The 15,941-nt window shown below is 36.2% G+C and overlaps 1 protein-coding gene across 6 annotated transcripts in view; it reads left to right on the top strand.

The window, feature by feature from the left end:
• eya1 (EYA transcriptional coactivator and phosphatase 1) overlaps positions 1-15,941 on the top strand; it is a 116,838-nt gene that overhangs the window by 37,094 nt on the left and 63,803 nt on the right. The gene's annotated exons all lie outside the window — the stretch shown is intronic.

Below are 15,941 nucleotides of genomic sequence, written 5' to 3'. Positions count from 1 at the left end.
TTGGTCCCAAATGACCTCTAAATTTACACCTGCGTAACCGATCTCAATCAGTTGTTATGCTCATTAGAACATGACAGTTTGCTTACTCACAGGTAAGGACCTGGAAGCTTCAAGACTGGACTTGGAGTAATCATTTCTGGATCAAGGAACTTCACTGATAGGATTGATTTTTGAGAATGGCATTACAGATGGTCTTGAACAACCGTTTGCTGTAGTTTATTTTCAGTTATTTCACTCTCCACCTCTCCTTTTAAGTTTATGAAACAAGCCTCAATTTTTAATGTATTTAAAACCTTAATCATCTTATTAAAAAACCTGTTTGGAGGCAGGAGTTATTTGCTGCATTAAGTTTAAAGACATTCACTGATGTTACTTTAAAGCTTGCTAATGTGGTGTTATTTAAAACTGGAATAGTAAGAAAATAACAGATTGCTGCAGCCTTGTAGCTATAAATTACATCCAAGAGCGTTCTTGGTATGAAAACAACAACTTTTAATTGATACAAAAGAGTTCTTGTTAGACAGTTCTAACCCCATCTAGTTAATGATGACTTTACCTTCCAGGCAGACATTTTTTTTCCAATGACAGTAATTTGCATATGATTTATCTAGAGAACAAGAGGGTGAGCTAATTTTATTTCAAGATTTTCCTTTGTTTTAAGAGTCATTAGCAGTTCTGTCTAATCAAATTTTTACAATTTCATCAGGCCATTTTAGAAATTCTCTATGAACTCATCAGGAGGATGCATTTATTCCTAAGTGTCCTCTATTACATTACCACACAATAAGCGAGTCAGGGACTGCTACAGATGTTTATGTGAAATTCAATTAACACTCTGCCAATTTAGTTTTTATTGGGACACAATCAATTTTTATTCATTTTAAAACCAGAATGCTTTCTTTTATTGTGTGCCGTCTCTCCGCTTATTATGAAGCTAAACAAATTATTCTGCTGTTTGCACTAAATGGTAATGTTTGGGTAAAAGATTGTTGTATTTTAAATGGAAGGCCATGCCCACATGCATATCAATTATCCTAAGACACTCTATAACCCTGCAGTTGAATTTATTTCTTTATTATAAAAGTCTAGCAAGGATAGTTTTTGCCATTACCTGTGCAGTGAATTAGGCCTCTTCCTTATACTGAACATCAGCATGCTTTAGTTATACTCCTTTAACACAGCTGGCAATTTGTTTTATGCAATTGCTGTGTGCATATGTGTTTTCTATAAACGTCAGCATGTTAGAAATGTGTATCATTTAACTTTTCGATTGTGAATTACATAAGTAAGTGTTCTATATTTCAACATTAAATGTCATTGAAATGTTATAGTACACCAAGGCTTCTAGTACAGTGGTGGTGTGGATGTTTTGTGCTGCTAGAATAGAGTTGGTGATGAAATGTGTAGCATAGTTATCCAGAATGTTACATAGGACTTATAGGGAGTAGACAAAATAATGGAAGCACCTAATGAAAATAGACTCATATTTTTAAATAAATAAATTGCAATTAAAAGGATTCTACGGGTACTTGTGTTTCCTATTAATTTTGATTCTAATTACCAATATGTTTTTTGCTATTAAGAATCTGCTAATCTGCTAATCAACACTTTAATATGTGAGGTCCTAAAGCAACATGAGAACTCTACCAGATTGTAAAAGAGGTCATACAGTATAGTTAGTGGCCAAATTGCAGGTGCAAAAATGGCAAAATTATTTAATGTTTCAAGGGAAACAGTGTCAAAAATCATGATGATATATGCCAAACACGGGAACACCGTGGTCACAAGTGGAGCTCATTAATGAGGATAGATGGATAAACGAAAAAGGATAGTTGCTAAAAAACACAAAACAACTGCCTCCAAAATTACTAAAGAACTAAATCTACATCTCCAGAATCCAGACTCATCAAAAACTGTACGTTGTGAGATTCACCAAGCTGATATTTATGGTAGGGCTGCCTTTTAGAAACTGCATAACCTGGTGTAATAAGCACAAGCTCTGGACTTCTGAACAGTAGAACAAAGTTATGGGGTCTGAAGATGGCAAAGGGTGGTCCAACTCATTATTAATTAATACATATTCATATATCGCTTGGTGTTTCTGTTATTTTGACCACCCTCCTGTATTTCTAAGAGTCATGTTCACTTCACTAGGATCTAAGACAATGCATTCTTCTGGGATCAAAATATCCTGCTTGTCAACCACAGCCTGCTTTAAATCACCACAAATGTCTTTCTTTATGGCCTGGTGCCCCTTCAGAGTCTCTAGATGACTAATAATTCACTCCTGGTTCTGGGTAGGATGGCATGATTCTAGTTTTCATTCCACCCTGGACTCAAAAACTTAATTTCAATCAGTTGTTTATTAATTAATCACTTAATTGGTTTATAGTATGAGGAAGTGGTGCCTAGGTCTTCAGAATATAGCATAGCTACTGTATGAAACAAATGTGGAATGTGGCTTGTCAGGACTAGGAGCGAAAATACTCGTATCCACAGCACCGATATAAAATGAATGTGAGATATATTTTTGTTTATTTGTAATTATAGGCAGAATTGAGGTCTTACCTTATGTATATGTTGATTATGGAAACAGGGTGAGTAAAAGTCATCAGGTTGCAGGAAAGCTACAAAGCAGGACAACTTTTCTGGACCTCTTTGCTATTGAACATTAAAAGGTTAAGGTCTTTCTCATAGGAACATTTTATCTTGTTCTATAGGAGCATAAGTACCAGGTATTGGTTCATTGGTTCTTGCTTAGCTCTTTATTTAATTTTAAGTCAGTTAAGACTTAATTAAGTAAGAAGTACCTTGCTCAAAGTTACAATAACAATCCCGTCTTATCCAGGATTTCAACCCACAACCCTCTAGTGGGGAGTCCAGAGACCTAAACTCTGCTCACCACTCTCACTGCTAGCACTTCATAATCCCATTTCCTTTAGCATTTTGATTTGTGTTCTGAAGCAAAATCTTAAAATATCCTTCAGGTAGTTACAGATTGAAAAATAACCCATCATTTAACATTGCTGGAGAACAAAACGTTTGTGAAAAAATGGTTTGAAATTCCAAATGCATATGTTGGAAGCCAAGAGGAGCTGAGAGAAAGCCCCCTGGACACCACATACTGTGGGGGATATTCATTTGTGCCATGCATGCAGTATACTGAAAGTATCGTCATTTATACTCCTTTAAATGGGCCAATTTGAAAGTGGCTTTTCTGGGCTTCCAACATTTTTATTTTTTAATCATTAAAAATTGTGCTCCAGGGAAGTTCATTTGAAGGTATGGTAGAATGGTAGGCAGCTCTTATTACCTGCATCTCCTTTTTTCTTATTTTTATTATCTATCTCAAAGACTTTTTTTGTTTCTGGGATTTGTCTGAGATGGCAGGGACATGGGACCTTCAAGCTTTTCTCTTGCTCCTTCTCCTGCTATGAAGAAACTGAAACGCATCCCATCTTCTGGACTGTACTCAAAGGACCAGCAGGCGCAGCTTGTGAAAAGTGAGATGCTGTGATAATTGAGGACTTGAACGCTCAGATGTCAACTACTCAGATGCTGAGCTCAGTTCTGGACCTAGATCTTTCTTCTCTTGGATGAACAACGGGAATGTGAAAAGATGCAGAATAGTCTCATAGCGAAAGTTAGGTCAGGCTGGAATATCATTCACGACGAAATAATGTCCACATAGTAGGCTTGCCAATGGTAAAGGAATGTTACAATCCTGTCAGAATCATGAATGTGTGGTTTCCCTGTGTGGTTTCCAAATTTGGCACAAGAGACTTCAGCATGGAAAGAGCTGGAGATTGCTCTTGGGGAGGCTGTGACAATCCCCCATGTTTACTTTTTCTAAACTTTTTTTTCTCCTATGAAATGTGCTGGTCGGAAGAGAATTATAGCCGTGATATAGGAGTCTCATCTAAAACAACACAATGTTTGTATACTTGTCGACAGATATTGTTCTACATCAGTCTCCTATTCATCAGAGAACAAAATAAACTGTGCCTTAATAGGCTTGCATCATTTTTTGCTTGCTCCTTGAATTTGTTTAAAAAATCATTTAACTTCATTATTTATATGTATTAGACATTATTGAGTGCTTTTAGCCCATAATTACATAGTTAAGTTAACTTGGTGTTTGGTGGAAAAACTGACAATTCTGGGAAGCCGACAATTTCATCACTTACTGGGGCGGAGCGGTGGCTCTGTGGCTCAGGATCTGCGCCTGTGGCTGGAAGGTTGCTGGTTCAAATCCCGCAGCCAGCAGAGGAGTCCTATTCTGTTGGGCCCCTGAGCAAGGCCCTTAACCCCAACTGCTCCAGGGGTGCTGTGCAATGGCTGACCCTGCGCTCTGACCCCAAGCTTCTCTCCCTGTCTGTGTCTCATGGAGAGCAAGCTGGGGTCTGTGAAAAGACAAATACCAAATACCTAATGCAAGAAATTGTATAGGGCTAATAAAGTGATGTTAAGTTATGTTATTTTCCATAATCACAAACTCCAATGAGGCAATTTCCCTTTCAGGTTTGAGCAGACATTTTTAATGAGGATGGTTTTCACTCATTCGCTAATCTCAATACAAGCGAATGTGCTCCTCTTTCTTGTATTTTCTTTCTGTCTCTATTCTGCAATATGGGCCTTTTGTTTACAACTATTGTATAATTCACCAAAGTGTGTTTCACAGAGCTTACTTGCCCCTTGTAAGCACTATTACATGAAGCTACTTCCTAGAGCCTTTGTACACTCTATGGGGTATTGTGGATGCAATTGGTAATTGTGCTTTCAGTTTGTCTGCTGTTCTGTCGGAGGATATTTCATGTTGTTCCTGAAATATTTTGATAACACTTACTGTACATGCAGTGCTCTGCAGCTTTGTACCAGGAGGATAGAAGACTTGGTCCATTGGAATCCCGGAACAACTTAGGCATCTAAAGTTTTGGGGACATTTAACTAGATATGGGTGTCAGTTCTAGGTTCATCTCTCTGAGGGCCTGCTGACCATAAATGTTTCTTTAACTTTTGAAACCTATAAAACGACTAAAAAAGTTTGAAAACACTTCCTAAGATCTACTGATCTATTCTTACAACCTTCTTGAACGATGGTATCCTCAGGCATCTCTCAGGCAGAAACCACTGTATTATCAGCAGAATTGTGACTTAAAGCTTTTTTGTGCATTCATGTTCATTCTGCCACATAATATAGCTCTGTAAAGGCATAAGCAATACCATTTTCACTGTGTTTCCCTTGGATAAGAACAATCTTGGGGCAGCAGTGCATTTAGATTTCTAACTGCAGTCTTTGAACAGGGACATGGGTTTAAATCACAGGAGGTACACTGCTGTTGCACCCTTGAATGAGGCAATTCAGTCAAATTGCTACTGTACAGTAAATACCCTGTAGTATAAGTGGATACTCTCCAGGTCTTCATTCTAAGTGAGAATTTGTTCCTATTGTTATGTGCAATTCTTTAGAAATAGGGACACATATATTTGGTGATAAGTATAAGACAGTGAGGATAATTCAAGACAGAATTGAAACTTTTAGGTCAAAATGTAAACAACTGATGCAAACTCAACGTAGTGCATCACTCAATCAGCTAAATCCCTAATATCAAGCATGATGGTGAGCCCATTATGTGAAACCTCTGCTTGTCATTAGGCGGGACTTGGAAGCTTGTCAAAACCAGTGAGAACATAGATGAAGCAAGAAACTGGCAAATCTTAGAAGAAAACCAGCTTCAGACCTAAATAAAAAAATCACCTTTCAGCTGTACAGTGACCTAAAGTGACATACCATGACTTTTCTGCACTGGATTGGCTTAAGATTTAGAAAGTTAATGTCCTGGCTTGAACTGCTATTGAGAATCTGTGGAATGTCTTCAGGTATACTGTCCAGAAGCAATCCTCCAGGAACCTGAGAGAGCTTGTGCCAATCTGCCAAGAAGAATGGATTAATTATTCAAATAGTCATTGCAGATCTTTCAAATTAAACATGAGTATATAGAACTAAACTTGAGACAATTCTGTCCTTAATAAAATAATTGCATAATGCCAATTACTTTTAACAAAGTTTTTAGCTGATTATGTATTTTCATTAGCCAATTTGCCAATACACTGGGCATGAAGACATATGCATCCTCTAAATGATGCTCGGTCAGGCCCAGGGTGCAACGCAATGTGAAAACATCAGTGAAGGCATCAGGCAGAGTACAGACTCAGCGCTCACTGACAGCACCAATAGGCACCAGGGGTCACTGTTAGAACATATGAAAGGTTACGAATAAATGGTGACTATTTGGTTCATCTAGCCCATTTGGTAATTTGTACATTACTGATCTGAGGATCTCATCCAGCTTCAACATTGTCCCTCCTATTCTCAATTTTACATGCACTTTCTTCCATGTAGTTACCACTGGTTGAATTCTTGGATGAGGTACCCTTGTCATCGTTTCTTTTCAAGACAAAAAAAGTTCAGTTCCTTCAGCCTGTCAGTGTGGGATATTATTTTAACCCCAGGAATGTTAAATTGGTTGCTCTTCTCTGGAATGATACCAGAGCAGCAATATCTTTTTTGTAATATGGTGATTAACATGTCACAATTCTGTTGTGTGGCAAAGCTGAGGAAAGCCCAGCCAGCTCAAAACCAGCCATCCCTGGTGGTGCTCAGCCTGTGAGTTAAGGTCTTTACATTTTGAAAGACAATGAAGGCACCCAGAACATACAGATGTTTTTATTTATTTAGTTAACTGATTTATATACAGTATGTATGCAAAGTCATGCCATTTTTAAAATCTGGAAATTGGGATAATACTGTATGTCTGTGGCAGAAAACCAAGCAGACACAAACACAGCAGTGTCTGGTAGCACAGCCATGTGCAAACTGACAACATTGCACAGATGCTGACATTAATATTGTGGGCATGGAAGTGTTGGAAAATGAGACTGTTGAGCGAGACGGTTCTTTTTTGTCATTATGATGAGTTTGAAACATATTAAGCTAATATGTACTGTATATGCATGATTACAATTTTATTTTTATATTTAGAAAGTAAGGAAACTAATTCTAGTACAGAAGGCAGAGGCACAGCAAAGGTAAACAAAAAATAACTGCTTAACCCCTGTCATTGACAATGCTTTGAGATTTACATAAACAAAGTATGGAGTGTTTTTATTTCTGCATGGGTTGATTTTATTCTTGCTTCACCATCACAGGTTGAGCTATCAGGTCATTTGTATACCTTGGTCAGGCTGGCTGAGTAAAACCCAGCCTGCTGTGGAAATTAACCACCCTGCCACCAAAGGTGCTAATATTTATAGCTCTCAACAGAGTTCAATGCTTTTGGCCTCCCTGCAGGAACCAAGGAGGGCCTCCTTGTTTCATTTCTTAAAATTTATTAGCATTCAGATGCACTGGAGACCAGGTGAATGACCGCTGGAAGCTTAAGTGGAAAATAAACACCCTTAGGAAGCAGCAGAAGTGAAAACTGTGTCGAGTTAGCCTGGGGGAGAGGGGCTAGGGTGAGAAAGGCACCACTCACGTCTTTCTGGAGATATACTCAGTCTTTGGGAGATTGGCACTTTGATGTCTGGGAGTCCCATGGTTGGCTTGTTGTAATATTGGAAAAGGCAACCTATTGTTGAGTGCAAATGAACAAAAATGAGCAGTCAGGACTTTTTAATGAACACTTGAATGCACCCAAAATGAAGGCCAGATGTTCTTTGTTAACTTTACTAGCAAGCAAATCCCGTACCCCCTCCTCCCTCTCACATCTAACAGAGGTAAAGAGGCTTTTTTTAAACACTGCAGCCATTTCGAATAGATTGTTCAAGAGAGCATTCCGAATGCACTGTCTTGCTCCTCTTTTTATTTCTGTTGATTAATAGATAACAGGTATTCCAGGTATTTTTATTGTTTTTAGATAAAACCCAAAATGTATATGTTTTTTATATATCACTCCTTTGACTTTTATCTTTTGTCCTTTATATTTGACATCTACTGTAGGTGCACGTGCTTTGCATTAACATGCCCTGATTTCAAAACATTCATTTGGATTTTGTTTGAGGATTTGGTTTAAGTGTAGTGTTTTTGTATAGCACTCCCAATAAGTCCTATATTTAAATCATTTTGCAAACTGTTTGCTGCACAGAAGTGATCACCTGTTATGGAGATAGTGAGCTGTACATCAGGCCTCTGGAATACTTGACTGCCTAAGTGCTTTAAAGACAAGGAGCACAAAGAGCTGCTTGCTAAGAAGGGTTGCTAATGGGTCCCACATGACTGTGATATCAGTTTTTTGGTATCAGATATACATGCTATGCCCATTACAATCTTCACTTAGAGGCACATTTAACCTAACTGTATGGTAGTCAGTAAAGACCTGACTTTTTTTTTCTTTGAATCATTTAATAGAGAAGTGATCCCTGTTGTAATGGAATTTTATTTTAACTGCACATATGTGAAATGTGCATGCAATCTAGGCATCATACAATAATTGCAGCTAGCATTGCAATATTTTGCAATTCTACAAAAGATAAAGTAAATATTTCTAAGGATATTTTTCAGTTTGCTGGAAATGCATTCTAAGCATTGATGAGTGGACGAGTTATCATTGATCCATTCTTTCATTTTACTCAGAAGAATCCATTAAATAATGTATGGGCCCTTCTGCTGTCTGCTGTCCTCAGTCCATTAGCTGAAGGTACGAGCACCAGCATCTTTCAGACCTCAGAAGCCCTTTGGCTTTCATTTAATTAAATTATCCCATAATGAAATCTCCTATAATGAGATTAATTTTAATTATTTATCAGGAGCTGATTTGTGCTAGGGAGCAGATAAATTATGTATGGTCTGGCTAAACATTTTTCAATCCATCACCTTTTCCCTTTGTAAAAGGTGCAATTTATTAAGTGCATTGAAGCTGCTGGGGATAGTTTAGGAGGAATAAACATGCACTCAGAGGTCACAGCAGGAGAAATGCTTTTGAATGGTTACCTCTACATTAGGTTGTCTGTCATAATATGCAACATAACCAAAACATAATATCATTTTGTGTGCATTTTTTCCAGTTATATTTGTCTATACAACTATTATGTAAAGTTATTTAAACATGCTTTAGAAAGAAAACAATTTATAAGAAAAATTATTGTTGTTGTCGCTGTTAAATTACACTTTCAAGATACCAAATGCCTGGCAGAAGTAATTCCCAGTATGGACAAATGGCCGAATTTGGTGTCAGACCAAAATAATAGAAGAAAATTGCTAACTGTTACACCGTCTAAACCCTTAATTAGTTGGCTAGAAAGCTTGAATTATTTCTCTACCTGGAAACAAAAAGAATCACTCAGTTACGCAAAAGAAAGTTAATTTTATTGTCTGACATTATACAGTAGCTACATATAAAAATTACTGATGTGTTTCCCTCTTTTGCTTAATCAACATTTGCATACGTGTATAAAAATTGTATCTGTGGTAGCTTGCAAGGAAGACATGAATGTCAATTGAGCAGTGAGCTGTGTTCTTTTATTAGATCTCATCAATATGTAATCAATTATTCAGCTGCAGTTCTGGGTCGCTCAAGACAGGATTTCAGCGAGCTTGTCATTTCACAAATTGCATAGTCATCATTTGATGGGTTGTTTTTCACAATTACAAAAACCGGTGTACATAAAAAGATCAGGAGCACCTGTCTGGCTGTTCTGCCTGCTGCAGAGAAAAGATATTGGAAAGTCAAACAAAAGTGTTTTCCATGAAATGAACAAAAATTAACAACTTGTAAGACATGCATGATGTATTTTGTGATTATACTTGTGATATACAAAAGCAGTAAGAAATCGGAAAAAAAACAGTAATAACTGAATTATTAATTTAACTTATTTTTCATTTCAAAGGCAATTGTGACAACTTTATAATGACATAATTCAGTAGAGCAAGACCATCATAGTATACAAGCATCTTTAAATATGATTTGTTTTAAGAAATTCATTTTATAAGAATTGAATGTTTGGCTTTGGAAATAGCTCATTTAGTTATTTTTTGTATTTTAAAGCTTTTTTGACTTGTTAGTATTGTGAAGCATACTAGTAAATTGATTAATAAGTATTATTTTAGACAATAGTTCAGGTGGGTAGCTGCGTCAGTAGGCGTAGGCTACAAAGGCACAAGTAATAGGTTTATTCCACGCTGAAAAGAGAAGAAAGAAAACACGAAACGTTGTGTTTTCTTTCTTCTCTTCAGCATGGAATAAACCTATTACTTATTTTAGACAATGGTATTTTCTGCTTTGTTTTTGCAATTGTGTATGAATTTCGTGGCTCATGTGGAATGGAATGAAATAAAAATATTTAGGGGGAATTGTATTGTGTTCTTTTCAAATGGACAGGTTCTGGGGACTCTAAGGATGCTTTCTTTTAGCATCCTTTGTAAAGCAGTGTTAGAGGCACTACTGATGCATTATATTGTCCTTGTAAAAGATAATTCAAATATTACCCAAATGAGCCTGTGAACAAATTAAAATAACAAAGATTTATATTTGAAAATGCAGAGATATATTTAAGGGTGTTTCAGAATTTCTTAAACTGAGAAAATATGTTTTACTTTAAAGAAGCCTGTTATGTGAAGACAGTTAGCAGATTATTGCTTTGACTAAGTAACTTAAACATTGCTTACATGTTATTTGATGTGTTGACACATGAGACTGTAGCCCCATGATGACCCTTAAACCTACATTCTTCAGAGCTTGATAAGTCAGGGTGGCATGGATTGTGTGCTGAATGGCTTCAATTAAATCAGATTTTATTCTGAAAGAGTTCCTGTAAGTAAAAATGCCAAATGCAAAAGGAATGCAAATGACAGAGACAGTAAATGCTGTGTCTCCATCAGTTCGTTAATTTAATTTAATCTATATTTTGGCTGTATTCTGAGTGATTTATAATCAACAAGACTTGCAAAAAGAATTGTATTGCACTCGGAAATTGCAGCCTCCATTAAGATATTACTTTGTCTTCTGATTTGATTCAGCTGTTTATTGAGCCATTAATCAAATTTAGGCTGTGATTTTCAGTATTTTGTAGAAATGATAAAGAATAAATAATGAACGGATTAGTGCATTTATTTTTTCCAAATTAAATGAACTGGTCAGCTTGGGTGCAACCTATTTAAAACAAATTGAAACTCAAAGGAAGGTTTAATCCAATAGAACCTCTCTGTTATAACAGCAGAGTGATGGAAATGTTCTATTCACAGAAGATCTAACTCGAATCATTTGCCTAAGGTGGCTTATTTTACATGTGTGTGACTTTGAATATGTTGTTTCAAACATTTTTTTCCGCAAGTTGCCGTCATTGTGACCAGAATAATATAGTATGCTCTAAAACCAATAGAACTTGACATTTTTTCCAAATATTTTGGGTTCTGAGGCAATCCTTACTACTGCAAATTCTGACGATGACCACAGAAGCCATGAGAGCACCATTTTAAGATATACTGTAGAAGGCAATCACAACACACAACTCTGAAATTTAAAAAGGGAGCCGTAGTAAAACATTTTCTTCTCCCTGAAAAGGCCAATATACTACTATAGCTTTCTGTATTTAGAATATATTGTATTATTATTCAGCAAAAAATAAATATATCAACCTAATCCATGTTAAAGTTAATAATAATAATAATATTATACTGCATATGTGGGGAAAAAAGCATAGCTTGAGTTATGTTTAAATGTTATTTACAAATAAAAAGATGTCAAGCTTAAATTATTACATACTGTAGGACTTTAACAAAGGTTTTGAAAGAGATTACATGTGCAGCATGCCCTGTTTTCATATTAAATACTTTTTAAACGTCCTTGAATAACAAATCGCAGTCACATGAAAATTTACAATCCAGCTCCTTTTAGGTCTTTAACTCAGCTATGGTCAAAGTCCTGAACAATATTTTTTTATAAAAATACCATAAATGTATTTTGGTTCTTGAAGACCACTGGTACGGGATCCACCAGTTTTAGTCTGAAACGACTACACCTTTTTACGAGAGCTCCACACGTAGGATTTAAAACTAAAACTCTTTCAAGTCACTGGTGTTCTCAAGAACAATCTCCCATGCACGCACTAAAAGATGGACTTTGTTAGTTTCTGATCCTAGGCTAGTGAAGGGTCTTCTAACAGGCCTGTACCAGGTGCAGCCGATAAGCAAATCAGGCCCATTACTGTGAATGAACAAACCTTCAATTACTTTGACTAGCCAGCTGATAACACTCATTATAGTGAATGAGCACACTAATTGCTTCGACCAGCCCTACCTGCTATGGGCCTAAATTCTGGCCATTCTTCTTCTCAGATTCCAAGGCTAAAAGAACAGTTTAGCCTCTGTAGACCTTAAAGGAGGAGTCACTAAATTGCCTTTTTCTGACAATCTTACCTCTATGGAAAGACACTTTTCTAGACATTTATTTTGCAAGATCATTAATTCTAATGCAAGTATGCTGTGGAAATTAAATAATTATAATTATTTACCTGCAAGCATTGTATCAGGACCCCAACACCACCCAATACATTATTTTACTGTCATTATTGTGGCTTCAACTACGACTACTTTTACAAAGAGACCGAATAGACACATGGCATATTATCTTTGTAGTAGCACAGATTTTGAGATCTTGGCAATCAGTGTTGCCAGTAAAGACCTGCTTGTTTTATCCCCATTTTATGAAGCATGAAATAACATAAAAGGTTTTAGAATTTGTTTGTGGAATATAAAATGTAACCAACGAAAATGGATTTGCATGATTTTTACTGCAGGATTCTACGACTCTGGGCACATTTGGTGCATATTAATAGAAACAATAAGGAACACATTTTCCCCTTTACTTTAGTTCCATGTTGCCTTGTTTTAAAATAAAACATTCAGTTTAATAAAAGAGCCATGTCGCTTCTCTGATGTTGATTTGTTTATTTCTTTTCTGGCCTATAGCCACTTTACTTTTTGCATTACTACAAAATACATTATATTCCCCAGCCCTTTAAGTTTTTAAACTTTATTTATTAAAAAAAACATATTACATGAATCCACCATAAAACAACAGTCTTACCGAATATGTACTGTAAGTGACCTTATAAAATGAGTATCAATGTCTGTGATTACTTTCCATGTATTGAATTAAGGTCTGATAAGGTTACAGTACATTTTAGTACAAACCATTTTTATAAATGCAACAATGTATTACCTTTGTTACAAATGCAATTAGAATTCTATATTTTTGAAGACTGACTCAAAGTGTATTTTGAGACTATATATCACCATCTCATTTTAATACTCTGCTGTTGACAGCATATAGTTAAAAGACTGCCAAAAATTTTTTTTGAGAAATAAGAATGTATTTTTACCCATGTTTGTTTTTCCATAGAAACTGTTTTTCTTTGCCAAATGAATTAAAAATAAATTCATAGAGGCTTAGAGCTGTCCTTACACTGTATATCAGAAAGGCAACTTCATCACTAGGAATATGTGCATGATTGTGGTTTAACAGGTGTGCTTTTCTTTTTTTCTGTGAGCTACACAGAGTGCATTGAAACGATCACCATGATTAGCTGGAAATTTGTGAATGAACGTTTGGATACTCTTGCTGTGCTGCTGGAATGTCTGTGTTGTGGTTTGCCGATGAAGCTGTGAGTGCCACACTGACTTACATATCTGCTGGTGGGACTGAATCACCTATTAGTCATCAAAGGCCTGTAGTCTTAAGCTTTTTGACAATTATTTCTTTCAACAGAGTGCCTGTGCTATAACATAAACTTGAAATAGCTTTATTGTATTGATGTTTAGCATCTGGATAATTATTGGTTGTAGAGAACTCTGCATCTTTTTTTTTTTCACCAGACAGTATAATGGGAAAATGTTCCAAGTCTTTGCTCAAAAACACTTTTGGCTTGACTTGGGCACCGTCCTGTCTTATTGCTTTCATGTGCTTCAGCCTTCAGTGTGGTACCCCACACATCCTTACACCTTACACCATATACTGTACTTCATACAACACACTAAAAAATAGAGAATAAGACATAGAACTGAGATATAGAGCATAAGACATCCGATTTAATCCATCTTAATTTGATAAGTGATTGCTTCATCCCTGATCTATTTTTCTCTAAAAAGACTTTTTTACCTTCCTTTTTTACACTGTTTATTTCCACACAAATTTGTATAAACTGCATCTGTTCTGCCTTGTATTAACTGGTTGGTGAGTTCTACTGTACCTAAAACCTTAGTTTGTTGTGATCTGGGGCATTTCAGATTTATAAACATAAAAGGACATTTAAGGATTATTCTAATTGTTTGAATGCTGTATGTATTTTCATGTCAAGCGTTTAGGTTGATTGATGAAATTTATTTGAATGACCATTTTATTTTTACAAGGAAATAAAACATGTACAGTAGCTTCTAGTGTGCTTTCTTCTCCTTCAAGTCAGCTTTGGAGAAAGACCTGAACAATGCAGAAGTGTCATACAGAAAGTTACCTCTTCCCATACAATGTTAAAATATTCTTGAACAATTTCAATCACTTTACTAGAGGATAGCAAGAAAAATCCGCTACGAATTATGATTTAATATAATTTATATCAACTGTTCTTCCCCCTAGAATAATATTATTTCTACTTAACTATTCAAACATTTATCAGAGGTGCTTGTGATGGAAAATACCATATTTTCACAAGCAATGCAAGACACAGTGCATCTATTAAAAGTTACGAACGGCACTATATTCCAAAAGAAATGTCAGACCAGGTTTTGACCAGCTGAAAATTAGAAAGTTTAAGATGTGTACAGACCTCGTACAAGAATACCGAGAGATGCTATTAGTGTTAACTTTCACACATACTGTAGTCTTGAAGAGTTATTAACCTTTGGTTATTTTTAAATGTCTTGTCATGCCTCTAAGTGATTTTATTTGACACCGACATGATGTGAGGCACCCACTGCCCTGGCAAGCTGCTAGTTGTTCACACACCCTCCAAGATTGTGAAGAACTGTGAGGCTCAGCGTCTTCCCCAGTCCTGCAAAATGAATGGCATCCCCTGTCCAGATAATCCATGAGTCTTTTTTTATGTGCACTTACGCTACGAGAGAGCAGCAGAATCTCAGCTGTCAAAATTGAGTTAAAATTGAACTCAGGCTTGGCATTGGTTGTCTGTACCCTGAGCATTTTAGTAGCAGAGGGAACGGAGATAGGAAAGGTTCTCACTTATTTGACTTTTTCCTCTTGCCATATTTAAGTCACCGGTGTTATTTTCTCATTAACAGTATATCAGCTTGAATATTTAATGTGCCTTTCATGTTGTATGCTGCACCTTCTTATTGCCTGAACTACTTAGGTAACTGCTATCACCTTAAGTGTTCGAGTCTCTTTAAATGTACATACTGTATCTAAGAGTTTTAGGAACATACTTTGCCAGTAAAATTAGTGTGCTAATAGTGATAAAAAAATTTTGATATTTCTGATTTCATACACATTCTAGGGCATCAGTGCTTTCTATCTCAAGAAAAAGAAATAAACTTTGCACAGCAATTAAACTTACTGGGTCTCTCGTCATGGCGTTTCTCTTGGCCGTAGTTCAGGACATAAAAACGATATAAAAAAGTTTGCAGAAATGAAGGAACCATGCCTTTAAATCCAAGATGTACCCTCAGATGCAGGGACAAGACTAAGACAGTTTAAACAATTTAAAAAGTGGAATTGCATTTCAACCAAGAAGAGGGAGGCATGTCTTTACCCAAAAGGTTGTGGAAGTCTGGAGCAAGCTACCAACCATGTTGTTGAAACCAATACCCAGCTTGCTCTCGAGGAAAGATTAGGTGACATTGGAACAGTTAATGGCTAGCTATTATGGGATGTATGGCCTCTCATTTATAACGTTTCTTACACTCTTAAGACAGGACTACACCCTGACTGAGA

The sequence above is a fragment of the Lepisosteus oculatus genome, chromosome 6 (genome assembly GCF_040954835.1).
Source record: "Lepisosteus oculatus isolate fLepOcu1 chromosome 6, fLepOcu1.hap2, whole genome shotgun sequence".
NCBI classification, from domain to species: Eukaryota; Metazoa; Chordata; class Actinopteri; order Semionotiformes; family Lepisosteidae; genus Lepisosteus; species Lepisosteus oculatus.
Note: the sequence above shows the minus strand (reverse complement) of the source record. Positions and strands in the feature narration are given on the sequence as shown.